Raw genomic sequence first — 23,808 nt, 5'->3', positions numbered from 1 at the left:
CGATGATGATCTTGCTCCGTAGGCTTCTCATTTCGGTGTCTAAGCCCTGTCTCCTCTTGTTCAAGGAGTCTCTCAACGTGGACGAGTTAGCATCTTGATTTCCTTTGCCTTCCTGGGGTGCCATAGGAGGGGTAGTCCTTTTATCCACCCTTTTCTTGTTGAGTTCCTCTCGTAAATTTGAGGGTGTTCTCCTTGAGGTTACTTCGACTTCGTTACGAGGGCTAGTGTTGTTGTTCTACTCTAGGCTTGGGGGCAGCTTCGGTGGTCCAGGACGTTTGTGCTGCTTCGTCCGAGGGGTGTTACTGGTGGAGAGTTGAGTCCTCCCATCGTCCACTGGGACTGTGGTTTCTGCACCTTCTTGACCTCCCTCTTTTCACGTAGGGAGAGTTACGTTTGATTTCCCTTGCAGTAGGCCATTTAGCACATCCTACATGTTCTCTAAGGTGGTTTCTAGCCTTTGGTTCTTACGGTGTAGTTCACGTATATCCTCTTCATAAAATCAAGATCTAGAACTTGAGCTCACAGAATGGACTCGGGGATGCTTGTCTGGTCTGCGCGTCGATAGGCCCGGATCCTGCCGGCCGGAGTTCGACACCTGCGACGGCCTTGGAGGTAGGAACTCACCAACATCCCTTGCTGGGGTAGCTGTTGGCCTTGGACGATCCTCCTCAGGTGGGACTGCTGGGGATGAGGCTTCCCTTTCATCTCCATGAACCTCAAGCTCCTTTGGGGCCTCCAAGTTTGTGGGTAGAGGAGGATCCTTCATAGAGGCTTTCAGCTGATCTCCGTTAAGGTGGACCTCCACCTCTCATGGCTCTCTCATTTGTTTAGAACGTATGGCATTTCTTTCTAAACAGAATCGACGGAAGAACAGTGGCTTGACACTTATTCTTCCCACAGACGGCGCCAAACTGTTGACGGTGAGAACTCGTCAACGAAGTTAAGTTAGAAAAATCAAAGTCTATTACTTATCAATGAAGAACTTCAACTATATAATCAGAAACTTAGAAAATAGTTCCAGAAGAAAAATGGGGAAAAGAACTTGTATTCCTTTGTTGTCTCAAGCTACAGTGTTTTTTCCAACCCCCTTCCATGTGGAAGTGGGGTATCCTTTATAGTGGGCTCTAATGGCCCCTGATACATTGTGGTCCAAGGGACCAGATGGTACACAAGTACATTATCAGGAGAGTGGTCTTAGGGGTAGTGGTGTTGGCTCTAGTACATGGTCAGGTTCTGTGGGGATGTCTCCACTACTCATTTAGTACAAGTGTCAGAGGAGTGGCTCCAGGCGTAGTGGTGCTAGTGGTGGTGTCGACTCTGACATCTGGTTAGAAGCATACAGGCCATGTCCCCTCTCCTAGTACTCCCACTACTTGTCTGGCATGAGTATTCGGATCAGACATACGAGGTCTTAAAGGACGTACCCCGTACAAGATCGTACTGGTACAATCCTTTTGAATTATACTTGGGCTTTTACCTCTAAATGTTAGGGTATCCATAGGTCTTCATAGGAGACACCCTCTTGAGGTGTAGGGTGTGAGACACCCGGTGCACGCAGGGGTCGTGGCGCGAAATGGAGCTCTTGGGTCCTTGGCGCAAGGTGCCCAAAGCACCTCATGGCCACCCACGAGACGTGGGTGATAGGTGCACGAGACGGCCTCTCGCGAGGCCCTGGTGGCGCGGCACTGATGGCGTGAGATGCCTCTTCGCGAGGCCCTGGTGGCGCGGCACTGATGGCATGAGACGCCCCCTTGCGAGGCCTTGGTGGCGTGACATTGTTGGTGAGAGATGCCCCTCGCGAGGCCCTGGTGGCGCGAGGCCCTGGTGGCGCGGCACTGATGGCACGAGACGCTCCCTCTGGTGGCGTGAGACGCCCCCTCGCAAGGCCTTGGTGGTGCGGCACTGATGGCGCGAGATGCCCCTTCGCGAGGCCCTGATGGCGTAGCACTGATGGCGCGAGACACCTCCTCGCGAGGCCCTACGCGTGCGGATCCAGGCGGTGTTGCGAGGCATGTCGCGAGGCCCTGCGCGCACAGATCAAGGTGGTGTTGCGAGACCCTGCGCGTGTGGATCCTGGTGATGTCGCGAGGCCCTACATGCGCGGATCCCATGTCGCGAGGCCATGCTAAGGATCCCACTCGAGGGGAGGCAGTCGCGAGATGGGTCTCATGAGGGGCTGATGCGTGTGACGCGGGGTGCTGCCTAGTGTGCGAGCCATGTCCTCGCTGGGTGTGCTGAGTGGAGGCAGTCATGAGATGGGTCTCACAAGAGGCTCTTGCACGAGGCGTGGCCTCGCTGGGGGCATGGGTGCTAGGCAAGCCGAGAATAGCATCACTTGCCTCCTTATGAGAAGATGGTGGCCCAAGGGCCTTGTGGCACAAGCATGTATTTAGGTGTTTAGGGGACCTTAGTGTCTGCTTTGGACCTTTCACAAGTACGGAATTTTGAGCATCCACAAAGCCCTTTACAAGGAGATACCCCGACCCTATATATAGAGGTTGGGGTCATTAATGTTAATCATTATTAGGAATAACCTTTATTTAGTTTTAGTTAGGTAAATGTTTATTATTTCGGTTACTTCTCTTTTCTTGTTTTCCTTTTGTATTCTCTCGCTATATATTCTTGTACTCAAGCTCTTTTCATTCAATTCAATTCATTCAGTTGTTATTCAATTTCGCATTCTCCATTTTTGGTTCTTTACGTATTATGGTATCAGAGAAGGAAACTTGATTTTCCCTTCGATCCTCTTCCTGCTCACCGTGTTAATCTTCTCCGGCGTAGCAGCGATTCGTCTCCTTCAGCTCTGGCGATCTGGTTTTTCATTTACTTTTCTCCTTTTTTTTTCGCGATTTCTTTCGCTGTCATCGCCTCTCTCCTCTTGATTTGATTTTTTTCGTGACCCAACATGTCTTCTGCTCCTTCCATCGAAGACGATTCCACTCCTCCAACAAATGACGATGCTCAAAGAACCGTTTCTTCCTAAGTCACTCACCCTTCTCTCACACCAAGAACGACCATTAACAAACCTTTTGACCCTTGTTATCTACACCACGCAGACAATCCTAGCAATGTTTTGGTTTCGCAACTTCTCACAGGTCAGGAGAAGTGGAGTCGTTCCATGAAGCTGTCCATATTGGTCAAGAAAAAATTAGGCTTCATCGATGGGTCCATTTCTAAACCTTCATCTTCTAAATCTTTCTTACACAATGCTTGGGTTAAAAACAATAATATCGTTATATCTTGGATTCTGTCTCTAAGGATATTTCTACTAGCATCTTGTATGATGAATCAATTGCGGAAATTTGGAACGACCTTAAAACTTGTTTCCAACAACGCAATGGACCACACATTTTCAATTTCTGACGAGACCTAATAAACCTCAAACAAGATTCTTTGGGAAGAACTCTCTCATTACAGACCCTCTTGCACTTGTAATCGCTGCACTTGTAGAGTTGTAACGTCCTGAATTCGCTATTAAGGCTGAGTACCTTGATTACTGTGCCAGGAGGGCATAATTGAATTTATATGTGGATTTAATTGAATATATGTGAGATTATGTTAAATATATGAGTTATATTTAGATATGACTATTTATGCATGTTTATGTGTATTAAATATGCATGTGGGCCCGTTTTTGTGAAAAAGAGAATTTTTGTAATTTTGATCTGTTAAGGGTATAATTATAATTACATGTGTTATGTGATTGGAACCACATTATTATGTGGATATAATTGCGATGACTGGCTTAAGTCGATCCTTTAGGGCGATTTGGCAAAAAAGTCACAACGGGAATTTATACCCGGCTTGGGGTGAGCCAAGGGGTATTTTGGTAATTTTGCATACGTCAGGAATTAGTGGAGTATTATTGGAGAAAATAATTGTAATTGGATGGGTAGTAATTTAATTGGGAATTTAGGGTGTTAATTTGAGGTTTAGTGGGGTTTTGGGCACATTGACCGATTTGCCCTTGGTGATGCTTTGAAGAGAAATTTTGGGGTGAGGGTAGGATGGTCTTTTGGCCTATTTGGTTGAGGGGTTAGATGAGTCTAGGCAGCTCAAGTTTAGGCATTGGACATTTCCCTCAAGGGTCATCTCTAGGAACTCACTAAAAGAGACATCAAAAGCACAAGGCACTTAGGCTTGATCAAGAGTTGGAGGGATTCTTAGGAGGAATTGAAGGGACTCAAGAGACCTAGTACTGCCAAGGGTCTCTCTACTCAGCTACAAACTTGAAATTCAGAGGAGGCAAGAACTTAGTTACCCTGTTTTTCATTTCAATGGTTATATTCTTGAATTTTGGGAGTTTGAGGTGTTTTAATTGAGATTGAAGTGCTTAGAGTTAGGATTTGGGTGTACTGAGTTTTGAAATGAGTTTTGTTTCTTTTAACTTTGGTGTGTTGCTGTATGGTTGTGATTTGAGTTTAGGATTTTTGAATTTGGTGGCTGGAAGCTTGAGTTCTAAGCTAAAAAATGTCAATTGTTGATATGTTGTAATTTTGATGAGTTTTAGTGCGTTTTACGGTACATTGATGTTGGTAATAACTTATCTAGGTTGTATAAGGTGTTCTCTAACTGTAAATCTGTTGAAACATTGAGTTGGAGTCGATTTTGTGGGTCTGGTTGCAGGGAATCGCGAGTTTGAAGAATTTTGGGAAGAACACTAAGCTTTTGGGTAGTTTTTGGGTTTCTAGTGACCTAGCGCGACCGCGCTAGGTTGTGGCGTGATCGCGTTAGTGTCCCAGAAACTAGGAAATTTGGTTGGGATTGAGATATCGAGTCTAGGGGTGCGACCGTGCTGGGCTAGTGCGCGATTGCACCAGTACCCCAGAAAGCCTAAACTTTCTACAGGCGCTACCGCGCCAGGTGCCTTGAAAGGTGGATTTACTGATTTTTAGAATTAGGGCTTGGGAAGTTCGAGAATCCTTTTGGTGGCCCAATTGGGGGCTTGAGGGATGTTTCTAACGTCACGACAACTAGGAAAAGTAATCTTAAGTGTAAGGTCTAGGGTGTGAATCAGGATTTGGAGTTAATCCCTAATAAGAGTGTGTTTATGTTGTGACTAGATTATTGCAAGGCTCAGGATCAAGATCGTACTTGAGGCTGTATCGTCTATCGCACGAAACTCAAGGTAAGAAAACTGCACCCTGGTTGTGGTCGGGGCTTAGATTCCTGTAAATGGATATGATTGTGGTTATAATTGTGATTATTTGGTTAGGCATGCTTGTATATGCTACATCTGATTGTGTATTGTGCAATATATATGTGATTATATCTATTCTGAAGGCTGGCCTAAGGGTGCCGGGGCTGACAGCAAGTGTGCGGAACGCAACCCGACCTAAGCATGTCGGGGTCAGCTATAAGACCAGAGGACTCGGCCTAAGGGCGTCGGGCCTGCACGTTATACAAATAAACAGAAGTGTTGATTGCACTTAACTAACTGTATTGATTGTTGAGATTGGATTATGTGTTTGATTGAGCAGGTTATCACTGCTAAGCTTATTGCTTATATCCTGTTGCTAATTGAATTTATCAATTTAAGATTACTATTTATATATTGTTGTTCATTTGCACCTGTTGATTTAAGTTTTCTTATTGAGCCTTGGCTCATGGGTGCTATATGGTGCAGGTAAGGAAAAGGGAGAGCTGGACCAGCCATGAGTTGTAGAGCTCCAGGGGCGGTGTGTACATATGCAGCCTACTCGACCGCCACAACTGGGATAGCTTGTGAGGAACTAGGGTTGAACCCTGTTTTGTCGCTTAGGACGGCTAATTTGTATTCTAATTGTCTTTTATCATCCTGTAAGCACTTTTTGGGATCCCGTGTATAAAATTAATATTTTAATGAAAAATAATTACTTCATTGACCAAAATTTGTAATACCTGTCCTTCATTTAGTCTTTAATTACACATTTAAGTCTAAATGACTCACTTAGCAAGTTAAGCACTATTTTAAACACACAGTGTAATGGTCTTGGCAACCAATGTGTTACATGTGGAGGAGTCAAAGCACTTCAATATCATTACAATATGGAGTATACAATATCATTTCTCATGGGGCTCAAGGAATCCTATTCTCAAGTTCGGGGTTCCATTCTTTTAATGGATCCTTTTCCTTCTTTAAGTTGAGTTTTCAACCTTGTTTCTCAAGAAGAAAACCCAAGATCAATGGCCAGTAACACCACTACATTAGATTCCACAAGCAATCCCTCCATGGCATTTGCTTTCACTAGTTCTAAACCTACTCCACCAAAGACTGATTCTACTTAGTTCAAATAATACCCGCCTCGTAAGAATAGGCCTTATTGCACTCATTGTAACATTCATGGCCACACCATTGAAAAATGTTACAATATACATGGTTATCCTCCTGGATACAACAAGCCTAAACCCCCCACACCAGCAGCTGCAAATCAACTTCAAACAAGTGACTGTTTATCCAAAAAATAGCTGTTGATGACGTGGCAAGGATTTTCGACAGCTGGCTGACACGTGGCAGAGATATTGCTCGCCTATCGACCAACATTATTTACACATGAAGAGATCAAGTTTTATATACGACCAAACTGGTCGTATACTCCATTCATTTATGTAAAGATCTATACAGTTGTGATGATATCCAAGAATATCTCTTCATTATGACCTGTAGATCCATTTATTAAGGATAGATATTATTTCCTAATTCATGTAACCCTTCTTGAGCCTATAAATACACAAGAAATAGCTCAAGGAAAGGGATCGATCTTTTTTCTCTTTTTTAGAATTGTATTACTATTATCCATCGTTTGTATTGTTTTCTTCTTCTAAGGTTGTGAAACTCAGGAACCCTGGTTCTTTGATCACACCTTTGAAGCTCAATACTAATAATACTATCAAGTGGACGTAGGTTATTACCAATCACTAGGGTCGAACCACTATAATTCTCTGTGTCCTTTATTTTCCATTAGATCATTTTCTCAAGCTCTATATTATTTTCTGTCGTTTTCTAGACTCCGTGTCGTTGACCAAAACTAGGGTCAACATTCTGGTGCTTTCATTGAGAGTTGAACTCAAGAAGTTCTAATGGCAAAAACTACCAAGAAGACTGGACAGGCTGCCGCTGCACCATCCCAGCCTCCTCCCCCAAACGTGGATGAAGATGAACCTCATTTGGAGTTTGATGAGGAAGAGGTGGACTCTAAGACCCTGAAGACAACACTGGGGGTGTTGCAGGATGAGTTGGCCACTCTGAGGGCCAATCAGGAGAGTGCTGCCGAGATAATGGCGTCACAGTAGAGCGAGATAGAGCGCCAGCGCCAAGAGCTGAGCGAGCGACAGGCGGAGATAGACCGTCGGCAGAGGGATGCCATGGTAGCCCTTGAAGCAGCCCTCCAGTTGGCTAGGAATCAGGCAGTGCCGGCCTCGCAGCCTGATCAACCCCCAAGCGGGCCACCTCAAAGGGGTCCTAATCCTAGCCCTCCGCTCCAGCCAACAAGCCCTCAGAGGCTGGAGCAGCCACCTATGCCGTAGGAGGATATCCCACCTAGGGATCTAGAGACGTAGCCTCCATCCCAGGCTGGTCGAGGCAATCCCTCGCGCCCGAGGCCGAATAGGGCAGAGCAACAGCCCTGCAGCCCTAAACGCCCAGGGGGTGAAGAGCCGAATCCACTGAGCAGGGGGTAGCGTCCTTCTACCAACAGAAGGAACTCTAAGACAGGCTTTGCGGTCAGGGGCCCCCCACGGCATGGAAATGCACGGGGACCCACCGACCAACGCAAGCCTCCCCCTAATGCTCGGGAAATGCCAGCCCAAGGAGGCAACAGAGGAAATAGTCGGTCGCATCATAGCCAGTCACAGTTCAGAGATGGACACGGTTACAATGAGGCCGACTCAGGCAGAGGAAATGCTGGTCGGAGGAACGAAGAAAGAGGTGGAGGCAGGAGCCCCCCACCTAGAGAAGACTGACAAGCGGGACATAACGCTGGGGGGCAGCCCAGACAAAATAACGTCTTTAGCCCACTCGGAGCCAGCGAGCAGCGTCAAAGAGACGACGACTTGAGGGATGTATTCAACGATCGCCGAGAAAGGCATGATGAGTACATTCCCCCGGCGTCGGAGGCCTCAGCAATTCCGGAAGCCATTCAGGCTCAATTCGATGCCCTGAACCAGGCTGTGCAGCAGCTAGTCGGGGTGCGGACATCGCATATCGAGTACGATCGGAGGAGAGGCACCCCTTTCGTACAAAGGATTGCTGTGGCGGAAACCCCTAGCAAGTTCAAGATGCCGACTCTGCCAAATTTCGACGGTTATGGAGACCCAGTATCTCACGTTAATAAGTTTGAGATACAGATGGACATTCAGAAAGTCTCTGAAGATGCTCACTGCAGGATCTTCCTAGCGACACTTTCTGATGCCGCCCAGGAGTGGTTCTTTAAGTTCCCTCCTGCAAGTATAGTATCCTGGGAGATGTTCGTGAAGGAGTTTTACGGACAGTTCTACGCGGGTCGTGTGCACCCCACCGAGGCGAACCAACTGGTTGAGATACGCCAGAAAGAGGGAGAGCCTTTGAAGGATTACGTTCAGCGCTTCATGTGAGTCACAGCAGGAGCCAAGACTGTGGGCGATGAAGGCAAGATGATGGCCCTAACCACTGGGGTTAGGCACCATTCTCCCCTCTGGAGTAGCCTTAGGAAACATGGGGTTAAAAGTACCCAGGAGTTTTTAGATCGGGCTGATCGGTACATCAAGCTCGAAGACGCGATTGCCAATGAAGGAAAATCGCCAGCAAAAGACAAGGGGCCCAAGGAAGAACCCGCCAAATCCGCCAACGGGTCTAAGCCCAATGGCAACAGCAAAGGCAATGTGAATGGCAATGGTAATAATGGTGGAAAGAGGGCGAGCAACGAACCCTCGACCTATGAGAGTAAGCGCCCCAAAGGTAATCGGTACGAATCGAAATTCACCAATTACACCGCCTTTGTTGAAAGCCGAGCCGAGGATTACCAGGCGACCAGCTCGAGCATGCCCTACAAGCGACCCGCACCAATAAGAAAAGATATCTCCAAGAGAGATTCAACAAAGTTCTGTTGTTATCATAACGACTATGGGCACGACACCAATGAGTGTAACTAGCTGAAGGACGAAATTGAGTTCCTGATAAGACAGGGACATTTAAGAAGATATGTACGAGCCACGGGAGGTTCTTAGCGAGAGGCTCAAGGTGGCAACGAGTCAGCGCCTGCACGCCAACGCTCGCCACCTTTACAGCCAGCTCCCGTGGCAGGTACCCTACTCACCATCTGTGGTGGCCCACATCTTGCAGGAGATAGTGGAAAAGCAAGGGAACGATATGCTCGAACCCTACGCCACGACCAGGACATCGAGATGATGAGTGTCGAGGATCGTGCACCAAAAAAGGCTCGAACAGAGGAGGAACTGATCACCTTCTCTGACGACGACGCCCAGCATGTGCGATTACCACACTCCGATCCGTTGGTCGTGGATGTACAAATCGCGAATATGATGGTGAAAAGGGTGTTGGTCGATACAGGAAGTTCGGTCAACATCCTATATAAGTCCTCGTTGGAAAGGATGAAATTGTCCATAAAGGACCTAGAGCCATGCAACCAAACCATTTTTGGTTTTTCCGGAGAAGGGCTCACCACAGTAGGGTCAATTAGACTCCCAGTCACAGCAGGCATTGCGCCTGCTAACATGACATTACTCACTACTTTTATAGTAGTTGATTGTCCTTCAGCGTACAATGTTGTGATAGGGAGACCAATTCTAGTCGACCTTCGAGTTGTCACTTCTATATGACACCTTGCCATGAAATTCCCAATGGACGCAGGGATAGGATATGTGTTGGGAAACCAAAGGGAAGTGAGGGAGTGCTACAATGCCTCAATCACCAAGGCAAAGAAGGGTGTATCAAGAAATGCCACTGGGAAAGAGTTGCAAATGGCAACTGATGTTCAAGCTCGCTCAGGTGATAATCTCACCAAATAGGGCGTTGCCCAAAGTGAGGATAGAGACTTAGATCCTCGCTTTGGGGATTTTGAAGAAGAAGTGGACCCCATCGAGGACCTTGAAGAGGTCCAACTCGATGAGGAAAATCCGACCAGAGTTGTGAAAGTCGGTAAAAACTTAGAGACAACAACAAAACACGCACTGGTGGAGTTCTTAAGGAGGAACCAGGATGTCTTTGCTTGGTCGCATAAAGACATGGTCGGGATAGATCCTGCAATCATCAGCCATGTCCTGAACATTGACAAAAGCTTTCCACCTGTGCAACAAAAAAGAAGGCTGCTCGACAAAGATAGATCAAAGGCTTTGAAAGAGGAAGTCGAGAAGCTGAAGGAGAATGGGTTCATCAGGGTGGCATTTTATCCATCATGGGTCTCCAATCTCATACTCATGCCCAAGCCAGACGACAAGTGGCGTACGTGCGTGGATTTTACAGACCTAAATAAAGGTTGCCCGAAAGACTGTTTCCCACTCCCGAGGATCGACGAGCTGGTCAATGCCACTGCAGGACACGAGGTCCTCTCATTCATGGATGCATACTCTGGGTATAATCAAATCAGTATGCATCCCCCTGATGAGGATCACACTAGCTTTCGAACCGATACAGGGCTCTACTGTTACAAAGTGATGCCCTTTGGTTTGAAAAACGCTGGTGCGACTTACCAGAGACTCGTCAACCACATGTTTAAGGAGCTGATCGGTGAAAACATGGAGGTTTACGTCGATGACATGCTGGTTAAGTCGAAGAAAGCAGAAGGGCATGTAAGGGATTTGCAGGAATGCTTCAACGTCCTGAATAAATATAGGATGAAGCTAAATCCCCTTAAATGCTCCTTCGGGGTAGTATCAGGGAAGTTCTTGGGATTTATAGTTAACTCAAGAGGAATTGAAGCTAATCCCGAGAAAATAAAAGCTCTGATCGAGATGAAGTCGCCAGTAAAGATTAAGGATGTCCAAAGCCTGACCAGAAGAATTGCTGCTCTAAGTAGATTTATTTCAAAATCAACAGACAAGTGCGTCCCATTTTTCAATCTACTCAGAGGCAATAAGAAATTTGAATGGATGGATGAGTGCGAACAGGCCTTTCAAGCACTAAAAATGCATATGGCGCAGCCACCCATCCTGTCAAAGACGGTCGATAAAGAGACTTTGTTCATCTACCTGGCAATCACGGATTACGCTACTAGTGCTGTTCTTGTAAGATAAGAAGAGGGTGTGCAGAAGGCTGTCTATTACATAAGCAAAAGGCTAATTGGAGTAGAATTAAGGTATCCCCCCATCGAAAGGTTAGCCTATGGCTTAGTTTTGGCCTCAAGGAAGCTGCGGCCTTACTTCCAAGCTCATCCGGTCACAGTATTGACCGACCAGCCTCTTCGGCAAGTTCTGCAAAAGCCAGAGGCAGCCGGAAGATTACTAAAGTGGGCAGTCGAAATCGGGCAGTTCAACATATCTTAGTTGCCGCGAGCAGCAATAAAAGGTTAAGCCTTAGCAGACTTCATCGCTGAATTCACAGAGCCCGCAGGTGGCGAGCAGATTGAGAAGCCCAGCGAGCCTGAATGTCAAATCCAAGCACCCTCGTGGAAATTATTCATAGATGGTTCATCTAACGAATCCCACGCAGGAGCAGGAGTGATATTGATAACGCCGGAAGGGCATCAATTTCACTGTGCAATAAGATTTGACTTCACTGCTTCTAACAATGAGGCTGAATATGAAGCATTGCTCGCTGGACTACGATTGGCCAAGTATATGAACATAAAAGCGCTTGACATCTATAGTGATTCTCAGCTGGTGGTGAACCAAGTCTTGGGAGAGTATCAGTCGCGAGGTTTGAAGATGGTCGCGTATCTGAACAAAGTAAAGGATCTGTTAGCCCAGTTCGACAGATAGAGTCTCCAGCAAGTACCTCGCGATCAGAATTCCAACGCGAACGCTTTGGCAAAGTTGGCAAGTGCAAAAGATGCTGATACGCTGAACATAGTGCCAGTCGAGCGACTATCAGAGCCAAGCATCCAAGCAGCAGAAACCACTGTGGTCATCCAGATGGCAGATACATGGATGGCACCATTTGTAGAGCATCTGTCAAGCGGCATGCTACCAGCGGACAGAAACAAAGCTAGGACCCTTCAGCGACAAGCTGCTAGGTATATCCTGGTCGATGGAATCCTGTACTGAAGGGGATACTCACTTCCACTCCTCAGATGTATTACAAAGGAGAAAGCCAAAGAGTTGATGAAAGAGGTACATGAAGGCTTTTGTGGGGACCATGCTGGGGGGCAAAGCCTGTCAAAAAAGATCCTAAGGCAGGGATATTTCTGGCCAACTATGAATGAAGACTCAATGGAGTTCGTGCGAAGATGTGAAAAGTGCCAGAGATTTTCTAAAATCCCACGAGCAGCTCCTAACGAATGAAAGCAAATGCAGAGTCCATGGCCCTTCGCAGTTTGGGGAATAGATCTAATTGGATCTTTCCCTACAGGAAAGGGCGGGGTAAAGTATGCAGTGGTTGCTGTCGACTACTTCACCAAATGGGCCGAAGCTGAGCCACTCACGACCATAACGACCAAGAAAGTTCTTGATTTCGTAGTAAAGAACATCATCTGTCGCTATGGATTACCAAAGAAGATAGTCTCAGATAACGGCACCAAGTTTGACAGTGATCTATTCACGGACTTCTGCAAACGTCATGATATTTTCAAAAGCTTTTCTTTAGTCGATCATCCCCAAGAAAATGGGCAAGTCGAAGCAGTTAACAAAACGTTGAAGGATACCTTAAAGAAAAGACTCGAAGAAGCTAAGGGAGCATGGACAGAACAATTTCCTGAAGTCCTCTGGTCGTACAGAACTTCCCACCGAACAACAACAGGTCATACCCCATTTTCCTTAGCATACGGGTATGGAGCCATGTTGCCTGTTGAGTTGGATCCACCCTCGCACCGCAGATTAACATATGACCAGGACTCTAACAGCCAGCTACTGATGGAATCCTTGGACTTGATTGATGAAAGGCGTGAACAAGCCCAGCTTCGAGTAGCTGTATACCAACAGAAGGTCGCCCGGTATTTCAACTCTAAAGTGCGAGAAAGAAAATTCAATGTTGGAGATCTTGTACTCCGAAGAGTTTTCCTTCACACCCGCGACCAAGCTGCTGGAGTACTCGGGCTGAATTGGGAAGGGCCTTACCAAATTGATGAAGTCCTTCACCCAGGCACTTATAAACTTGCACGCTTAAATGGAGATCTCATTCCTCGCTATTGGAATGGAGAACACCTGCGCAAGTATTATCAATGAACAATTCTTCTTAAAGAATTGGCTTGTATAAATTTACTTTTTACAAGTTTTGGAAAAATGTAAGATCTTATTGATCACTCGTAAAGACATGTTTAGTCCATTTATTACAAGAAATAAAAGGGACTGTGCTCAGCCAGTCATTTCTTGCCAACTATTGTATTTATTACAAGTATTTGCTCATTACTTGTGTTGTTTTGCTGTATTATAATTCTAAGCATATTGCTCTGAGCAGTAATGTTCGAACATGTTCTAGTCAAGGCAAGTGACCAAGGACCTAAAGCTCCCCGATCACTTGGGGGGCATACAAGGTACAAGTAAGCAAAGCATATTGTTAAAAGGTATGTAAACACATGAGCAAAATAAGTGAAAGCATGCTAGGGCACTTAGAGTATTTTTCAAAATTTTGATATTTTGTTAAATCAAACCAAAGTGCTATGCTAAGTTCGGTCATGCAAATAAATAGATGTTATAGTAAAATGCAAATATATTATAATATCAAAGTGAATCCTTTTACACCGCAAGCAGTAACTGGTTGGATGTAATTGTTCAAATAAAAGTAAAAGCTGCCCATGTAGCAAACCAAAAATTATATTGTTTTTACATCACGACCCGTAGGTCGTGTAGTTAAAAAGAAAAAAAAACATAAAGGGAAAAGACTAAGGAGCTTGAGGAGCTGGATGATCCTGGGGAAGGTTCTGATCGACAGCACCCGCAGCCTCGGTGTCTGCACCATCCATCCCAGCGGCCAGTGAGATTTCGGGGGAAGCAGGGACCCTCAATCTTTCTTCCTCAGCCAACTGAGCCGCACAACGAGCAAGCTCGGCATCCCTCGCATTCTTAGGAAGATAGTCGAAGTTGGCACCCTGATTGTGCTTCCACAAATCATAGAAGCATCTTAGAGTGGCATTCTTGTACCTTTCCAAGTTGCTAGCGTTGGTCTTCTCCAACTCCTCAACCCGGCCCTCCAGAGTTGTGGTCTCCTGCCTGCTCGCGATCAAGTCCAGCTCAAGTTGTTTGGTCGCTTTGTAGTTAAAGCGGTTGGACTCCTTGTATTGGTCTCTCTGCTCGCGGGCTTTCTCCAGAGACTTCAGTTTCTCCTCCAACTCCTTAGCCAGTTGGGCCTTTTCTTCAGCCACCGTTGCCAGTTGATCTGCATGTCTGGCCTCAATAGCTTTGAGTTCATCCTCGTGCCGTTGCTCCGAAGTCCTGGCCTCCTCCGTGACGGCACCCAGGCGGATGCGTCCGGCAGTAAGGGTTAGCATGGCCTGCACTCAGAACAAAAGTTAGACAAATAGTAAACTAAAGAAGATCTGTTTCTACAAAATAAGATGACTTACACTGGTGAACTAGTTCAAGGCACGATTCAGGATCGGGTCAACACCCATCGTCTCCATAGCAGCCATTACCTCTCGGTAGCGTTCATGCTTCGCGATCTTGGTGATCCTCTCCTTGATCAGCTTGAAGGCGCGACCAACCATCTCGTTCCCAGTTAACGCAGGATCAACCTGCTGAGGTTGGTTAGTCGGGGCCGCGGGAGAAGGAGTCGACCCGGCTGCAGCAGATGGAGTCTGCTGCTTGCGGGGAGAAGGTGGAGTCGTGGTGGCAGAGGGCATATCCTCCGAAGGGCCTGCGTTCCGGGCCTTCTTCGCCTGAGGAGCTTTGCTGCTCTCCCTGGGATGTCTCTTACTAGTTTTCTTCTTGCTTGGAGGAGCTGCGACAGCCTCTGGAGCGCTGTAGAGGTCGAATACATTGGCGGACTCCATGTCTGAAAAGCAAGAACAAAGTCGAACAGTGAGATAGCATGAATGACTAAGTACATTACATCAGAAAAAGAAGCAAAAAAGGATTGCAAAGTCAAATACCCGAGCTATTATTACTGGTCCCTACACTACAGACTCTACTAGTCTTATACTCATTCTTTGACATAAAGAAGTCTGGCCCTAAATTTGGAGCATATTTAAAATTGCAGTCCCCGTAAAAAAGATGACAGGTTGACAGGCGAAATAACTATACCATTGTCGTCAGACGAGTCGTCAGAGAGGTTGACAGGCTCGGCGGCCTTCTTCTTTCCTTTCCCCAAGGGGGCTGAGGGCCTCTCTGCTGGAGGAGTGTCAGCAGGTTCCCTGATCGTGACCCCAGTTGGTCTCCTCCGTGGAGGTGATGCTAGAGGTTGCTGCTCGGGTTCCACCTCAGCGCAGGCACTCCCTGCTAAGGGCCCCCTCATGTCCAGTTGAGGGGCTCAAAGGCCAACCAACCTAAGGTTAGCCTCTGTGACCACATTCTTGACACTCTTTTCAGCATCAGTCATGCTGGCTAAGAGCGCCGATCTCAACTCCATGTCCGAAGTTGGGTTTGGTTGCAGCCATGGGCCTGGAAGACATTAACAGTTTAAGACATTGTGGAGAAGAACACTAAGTGGCCAGTGATACAAAAATTTTACCTCCTCGTGCGAAAGCCAGGTTATCCGCGGCCATGTCAGCAGTAAGGAAGTACTCTTGGTAGTACCTCCCCACGTTTGAGATATGAGTTGTGTCAGTCAGGAAGGTGCGCCCGTTTTCCTGATGACAGAAGTGGAAGAACCCCATGCCTTCTTGGTTGGGGTTAGATTTGAGGTCGAACAGGTAGTTGACCTCATGAGGCAATGGCACAGGCCATTTCTTTTGGTTGTACAGGATATAGAGTGCAGCAAGCATCCTATATCAGTTTGGGGTTATTTGAAAGGGGGCAACTCCTAAATAGTTGACCACCCCCTGAAAAAATGAGTGAAGAGGCAAGGTAGCCCCTGCCTCGATATGAAACCGCGACCAGGCATTGAAGGCGCCTCCAGGCAGATTCGCCCTTTGGTCTGGTTTGGGTCTGACTAAGGTTACCCCTGGGAGACTGTATTTCCATAAGTAGTTGGCGATCATTCTGATCGTCACCCTGCTTTTAGAAACTACATACCACTCAACATCTGGCTGAATGACATGTCTAGGGTGGGCATGTCTTTGGATGTTTGGGTCGGGAGCATTTTCATCTCGACCACTGGTCAAGGGAGCATCAGCCGAAGCAGCAGGTTGATGAGAAGGGTCGGAGGTTTTCCTTTTCTGGACCTTGGTTTTGGTACGAGCCATGTTTCGGGTCAAGACTGGGGAAGTGTTTGGATTGCTATGAGAAAATGGAATTTCGGGTATCAACGATGAGGGTTGTTCTTCGTCCTCGAGCAGTTGAGCTAGCAGATCGTTGTCGATGGGTCTTTCTCCTCCCCATGGGTCTTGCATGTAAACTGCAAACAGACAAAGGAGGAGATAAGACGCACAACCTGGGAGCTTATGTTGAAAGTTGGAATAACGTTGCTTGTGTCCACGACCAGCAGCATTCTAACCGAAACACTAAGTTTTATGCGAACAGTTTGAAAAACGGATCAAAAAGTGAAAGTAAAAAGTTTTTATGGAAAAAGCTTTTTCAATTCCAAAGGGGCGGGAAAAACCCAGTATTTTAGCTAGCCTAAAAATCGAATTTTTACTTCAATTTTACGCCCTAAACCCATGATCTTGACTATCAAACTGATTCCTAACTTCTACAGAGCAAAGCTACACTACCCTATCAAGAATCAAACAGTATATACAAAATCCTCACAAATTTCTACCGAAGAACACAAAAAATTTCAGAACACAGAAACAGTATGCATGGCATCTCAAAGGGTTTAAACGTCGAAGAAATTTACCTGGATAAAGATTGGAGATCCTAAAAAGGAATGACTTTGGGTTTGCAAGAGAAGGACCCTTAGCAAAGCGACTGAAGACCTTTTGAAGTTCCGGGCTCTGAAATAGAGTTCTTAGCAAAAAGATGGCGTGTAAAGAGTTTAAAGAAAAATGTGGGGATTATTTATAGAAGCTGAGATGTGTTGAAAATGGGTAATCATGAGTTACCTTTTTCAAGTTATGGGGGAGTGTAACAGCCATCAGAAAGGTTACTTGGAAACTGAAAAGGCATGATTGGATGTGATTAGGTCACAGTTTTCAAGAATGCACGAGGGGCTCTGACAGATTTCGTGGGACATGCGAAAAGTTGGTTTCCTAAGTTTACTTATTCCTGGTCACAATAAATAAACTTGGGGGGCAAATGTTTATCCAAAAAATAGTTGTTGATGACGTGGCAAGGATTTTCGACAGTTGGCTAACACGTGGCAGAGATATTGCTCGCCTATCGACCAACATTATTTACACATGAAAAGATCAAGTTTTATATACGACCAGACTGGTCGTATACTCCGTTCATTTATGTAAAGTTCTGTACAGTTATGATGATATCCGAGAATATCTCATCATTATGACCTGCAGATCCGTTTATTAAGGATAGATATTATTTCCTAATTCATGTAACCCTTCTTGAGCCTATAAATACACAAGAAATAGCTCAAGGAAAGGGATCGATCTTTTTTCTCTTTTTTAGAATTGTATTACTATTATCCATCGTTTGTATTGTTTTCTTCTTCTAAGGTTTGTGAAACTCAGGAACCCTAGGTCTTTGATCACACCTTTGAAGCTCAATACTAATAATAGTATCAAGTGGACGTAGGTTATTACCAATCACTGAGGCTGAACCACTATAATTCTCTGTGTCCTTTATTTTCCATTAGATCATTTTCTCAAGCTCTATATTATTTTCTGTCGTTTTCTAGACTCCGTGTCGTTGACCAAAACTAGGGTCAACAATGACATTTTTGCCTCATACACCAATGCAAGCATCACTTTTCTTCCTCAACTGAGTGTGACTCAATATCAACAACTCTTGAATCTCCTTGCCACAATACAAACTAGTATTTCATCTTCTAACATAACTGCTCCTGCTAAAACCTCAAATATTATCTTATCTACATCTCATGAATCTAAAATTCAACAAAATGAAACTTGGATTATAGATTCAGGTGCAACTAGGCACATTTGTTCCAACATTTCCCTGTTCATTTCACTATCTCCTATTCCATCAACTAAACTCATCTTACCTGAAAACTCTACACTTCATGTAAATCAATGTGGTATTGTTCTATTGCCTAATAATCTCACTCTTATTGATGTTATCTATGTTCCCTCATTTAAATATAACATAATATCAGTTAGTGCTCTCACTTCTAATCAACATTTATCTATTTGTTTTTCTTGTGATTCTTTTTCTTTACAAGAACCAATCACCAAGAAGATGACTGGCAAGGGTAATTCTTGCAATGGATTATATGTTCTAGACAAGCCTCCCTCCATTACTCGAGTCAACTCAGTTAGTGCAGATACATGGCATTCTCGGCTGGGTCATTTGTCTTTTAAATGTCTAGGATTACTCAATCATACATTTCTCTGTAATGTTGATACTCTTCATACAAATTCTACTTGCTACATTTTTCCTAAAGCAAAGCAAAGAAAGCTCCCCTTTTCTAATAAAAATCATTTTGCTAAAAATTTGTTTGATATTATCCATTGTGATATTTGGGGACCACATCACACACCTTCTCACTCAAATCGTAGATTTTTGCTTACCTTAGTTGATGATAAATCTCGTTTTACTTGGATTTTTCTTCTTAAACATAAATATGATGTTCTTGTGATTATTCCACGTTTTTTTTATCAATGATCGAGACTCAATTTAATGCTGTCATAAAATGCTTCAGAATTGATAATTCTCCAGAATTAGCATTTACTGACTTATTTTCCTCAAAAGGAATCATTCATCAATATAATTGTGTTGAAACACCCCAGCAAAATGCTATTGCTGAAAGGAAGCATCAACATTTACTTAATGTAGCTTGAGCATTATTTTTTCAGGCACACATTCTTATAGTTTTTTGGTCTGATTGTATTTTATCCGTTACATACATGATTAATCGGGCCATACTCCTAATCTTGGCAAACTCACTCCATATGAAAAATTATACAATCAGTCACCTGATTATAGTGTTTTCAGAACTTTTGGCTGCCTTTCATTTGCTTTGACTTTATTTGCTCACAGAACAAAATTTGAATCTAGGGCTAAAACATGCATTTTTGTTGGATACCCTCCTGGTATCAAGGGATAGAAACTCTATGATATCAATACAAAGAAATTTTTTGTCTCTAGAAATGTTGTTTTTCATGAGACTATTTTTCCTTTTACAAAATTAAATAGCTCTACTGTCATTTGTGATCCTTTTCCTAATATTGTTCTACCTGCTGCATCTATTTCTAACACTCATGTGTAGGATTACTCTAGCATGGCTCTACCAGCAACTACTTCTCTTTCCCCTACGACTTCCTTACAGACAGACAACTCTCCAAACTCCTCTGTTTGTGCTAAGAGTCCTCCAATTTTAGCCTCCTATCCTTATCACCCCACTTCTACACCAGCTGTACAATCTACCGGCATTATTCCTGTACCTCAAGTTTGAAAATCAACAAGAGAGCATCACCCTCCTGATTTTCTCAAGGATTTTGAATGCCACTCTTCTACTCACACTTATTTCTCTACTCCTTATCCTATACAAAAATATATTTCATATTCTAACTTTTCTTCCCCTCACAAGGATTTTGTTCTTGCAGTTTCTACACATACTAAACCTACCTCATATAAGGCAGTTGCTCTTGACAACAATTGGGTGCAAGCAATGCACCAAGAGCTCTAGGCTTTGGAAGCCAATAATACTTGGACACTCACTACCCTGCCACCTAACAAGAAAACTATAGGTTGTCGTTGGATATACAAAATTAAATACCACAGTGGTTGTACAATTGAGCGTTACAAAGCTCGTTTAGTGACCAAAGCCACACTTAACAAGAGGGCCTAGACTATTTTGATACCTTTTATCCATTTGCCAAAATGGTGACTTTGAAACTTTTATTAGCTGTCTCATCTATTAAGAATTGGCATATCCTTCAAATTGACATTAACAATGCCTTTTTGAATGGTGATCTTAATGAGGAAGTTTATATGCAACTTCCACCTGGCTTACTAACACCTCTTTTTGATTCCACGGGTTCCTCTCTTGTCTGCAAATTACATAAGTCGCTTTATGGACTTAGGCAATCTTCACGATTGTGGTACGCCAAGCTTTCAGAGGCTCTTCTTCATGCTAGTTTTGTGCAATCTCAAGCTGACTATACACTCTTCACTAAGGGTCATGGCATCTCCTACATTGCCCTCCTGGTGTACGTGGATGACATAATCATCACAGGACCATCTCTCTCGCATTTTCATCAGCTCCAAGACTCATCACATACTAAGTTCAAGCTCAAAGCTTTAGGACACTTGAAGTACTTCTTGGGGTTTGAAATAGCAAGATCATCTACATGCCCCTTCATCTCTCAAAGACAATACACTTTGCAATTGCTCCAGGATACTGGTTATTTAGCTAGCAAACCTAATGTTACCCCAGTGGATCCTCTGCTGAAACTCAATTCAACATTTGGTGCACCATTATCAGACCCTTCTCAGTACAGGCACCTCATTAGTCTCCTCCTATACCTCACTTTGTCACGTACAAACATCACATACTTCGTTCACATTCTCAGCCAGTTCATGTCCTCACTGAGAACTCCTCAGTTAAAGGTTGCCCATCACTTACTTTGCTATCTAAAAGGAAAGCCAGGGTAGGGACTTCTCTATCCAACTAACTCTTCTTTGCATCTCCGAGCATTTTCAGACTCTAACTGGGCATCGTGTCCTCTTACCCGAACATCCACAACTAGTTTTTGTGTCTTTCTTGGGGACTGTCTCATCTCATGGAGATCCAAAAAGCAACCAACAATTTACAAAAGCTCAGTAGAAGCTGGGTACCGTGCTCTTGCCGCCACTGCTAGCGAGATCACATGGCTCCAATGCTTATTGCAAGCTCTCCAAATACCTCCAAACTTACCTACATTTATCTACTGTGATAACACCTCAATAGTCCACATTGCAAACAATCCCACTTTCCATGAAAGAACCAAACACATCGAGTTGGACTGAGAATTCATAAGGGACAAATTTCGAGCTTCATCTATTCGACTTGTCTTTGTCAATAGCCAACACCAGCTGGCTGATGCCTTTACAAAGGCTCTACCTTCAACAACCCTTTCTACTCACATTTCTAAGATGATTGTGCATGACATACACAATCCATCTTAAAGGGGGGGGGGGTATTAGGAATAACCTTTATTTAGTTTTAGTTAGGTAGATGTTTGTTATTTCAGTTACTTCTCTTTTCTTGTTTTCCCTTTGTATTCTCTCGCTATATATTCCAGTTTTCAAGCTCTTTTCATTCAATTCAATTCATTCAGTTGTTATTCAATTCCACATTCTCCATTTTTGGTTCTTTTCGTATTAATCATCTCTCACTAATACTAGATTCCCTCCTCTTGGGGTATTAATGTTAAGTTAATACAAAAATGGCTGCACTAAATAAAGACTACGACCCACGCAGATTCCACAGGGCTCATTGTAGAAAGTCACGCACCAACTTTATGGGGAACATATCTGTGACTATCAGGGTGCGGCGCATGTTTGTCCATGCCAGACAGCGTTGTGGGAAATACTAATTGTTGACTGTACGAACTTGACACCACTAATCGAGACTCACTAAAAGTTGTCAGACGATCGCCCGGTGCCCCACAATTGTAGTGACTGACATCTAGCGGCTATCCCAGGTCCAAGGACTAGAATCATAGACCCGAGGGATGAGTGAGTGAAGAGAGCTCCTCCGGATGTGGCCTTACCTGGAGAGATCCCTGCCCCGAGGACAGACCTTGGGGCGTGACCTCACTCGGAGAAATCCATGACTTATCTGCTGGCCCGGGAGGTGGCATCACCTAGAGGTACCCTCGCCTCGAGGACAGACCTCAGGGCGTGGCCTACCTCGGAGACGTCCACGACTCGTCTGAACTGGGTTTCTTGGAGGGCTTACACTCCGAGAACCTCATGACTTACCTCGTCACTAATCACTCTTAATTGTCACGTGTCAGGAGGTGAAAATATGGACAACACTTAATAAACCGTACTAACAAGATCATGTTGCTGACTATTTTATTCATTATATATGATCGTAGTTCTCTCGTACAAATACAAGATCATATTCTCATAAATGAACATGAAATTTTATGATATTTATACAAATTATTCAAAAAATAATTTTAACATTCAAATATAATAAAATTGTACTTTTATTCAAATCAATAAACTGTTTTGTATTCAAACAATATTTATAACACTCAAATATAATAAAATCGTACTTTTATTTAAATCAATAAAATATATTTTCACATGCTTTTATAACATTCAAATATAATAAAATTACACTTTTATTTTCACATGTTTTTATAATATTCAAATATAATAAAATTGTACTTTTATTTAAATTAATAAAATGTCTTTTCACATGTTTTTAGGTCATAAACCATAACATAATTTATATATAAATATTAGAAAATTCCATATTCATTTATGAGAATATGATCCTGTATGCGTATGAGAGAATTAAGATCATATATATTGAATAAAATAGTGAGCAACATATTAAAGTACAAAATCTTTAATGAATGGTTGTTACTAAGCTTATGTGATGCAAGTAATCTAGAATCAGATTACTAGTGTGGATAGACATCTTGGTAAATGTGCTGTATATAATAATGATTATATATGACATGACCGATATAAATTAATTATCTTTATAAACATACCATTTGCCATAAGATTTAATTCATATAATAATAGATGATAATTTGTAGATCAGTCTAAATCATGAGTAATCATGAACTCCTTTTTATGTTTATTGAGTCTTTTGATTCATTCGTTAATGTCTCTTGATATAATGAGGCTAGTGACTTTTGTTTTTGAGATTCAATATCATGAATGACTGGGAATATGATTTTACAATAATGGAATTAAGGGTTAATTCTGGGACCGAATAATTATTGAGTTCAAATCTATAATTTGATTATAGATTAATTATTCACTAGTGAATTAATAGTACTCAAGTAACAAGAGGTAATTAGAATGGTAAAATGACAATTTTGACAAGCTCTAATTAGCGAAGCAATAAATGGAGGACATAACTACATTTATTGATTACTGCAATGGACTACAAGAGAAAACTCTGTAAATATAATTATGTAATTACTTAGAGTGCAATTCCATATTTATAGTGGAGTAATAATGGAATTAATAAATAAGATTATTGAACTAAAGAGTTTAATTAATAATACAGTTGATTGGAGCTTCGTATTATAGGTTCATGGTCACCGGGTCACCTCTGTCCTACACTGTCAAGGGTAAGGATGTCACAAGAAGATTAATAAAAAAAGGACTAAATTGCAAATGAATTAATTTTTCAGGGCAAAGAGATAATTATGAGATAATTACGGGCAATTGATTAATTAATTAACTAATTAGTTTTTATTTGAAAAACTTTATATTAGTTAAAATAAATATTAATGTGTCTGGAATTATTATCTTATTATTATAAGATAATTATTTAAAACTGATAGTTTTTAAGATAATGTTAATTTCGAATTAATTGATATTTATTTTAGAAAT

The sequence above is a fragment of the Humulus lupulus genome, chromosome X (genome assembly GCF_963169125.1).
Source record: "Humulus lupulus chromosome X, drHumLupu1.1, whole genome shotgun sequence".
NCBI classification, from domain to species: Eukaryota; Viridiplantae; Streptophyta; class Magnoliopsida; order Rosales; family Cannabaceae; genus Humulus; species Humulus lupulus.
Note: the sequence above shows the minus strand (reverse complement) of the source record.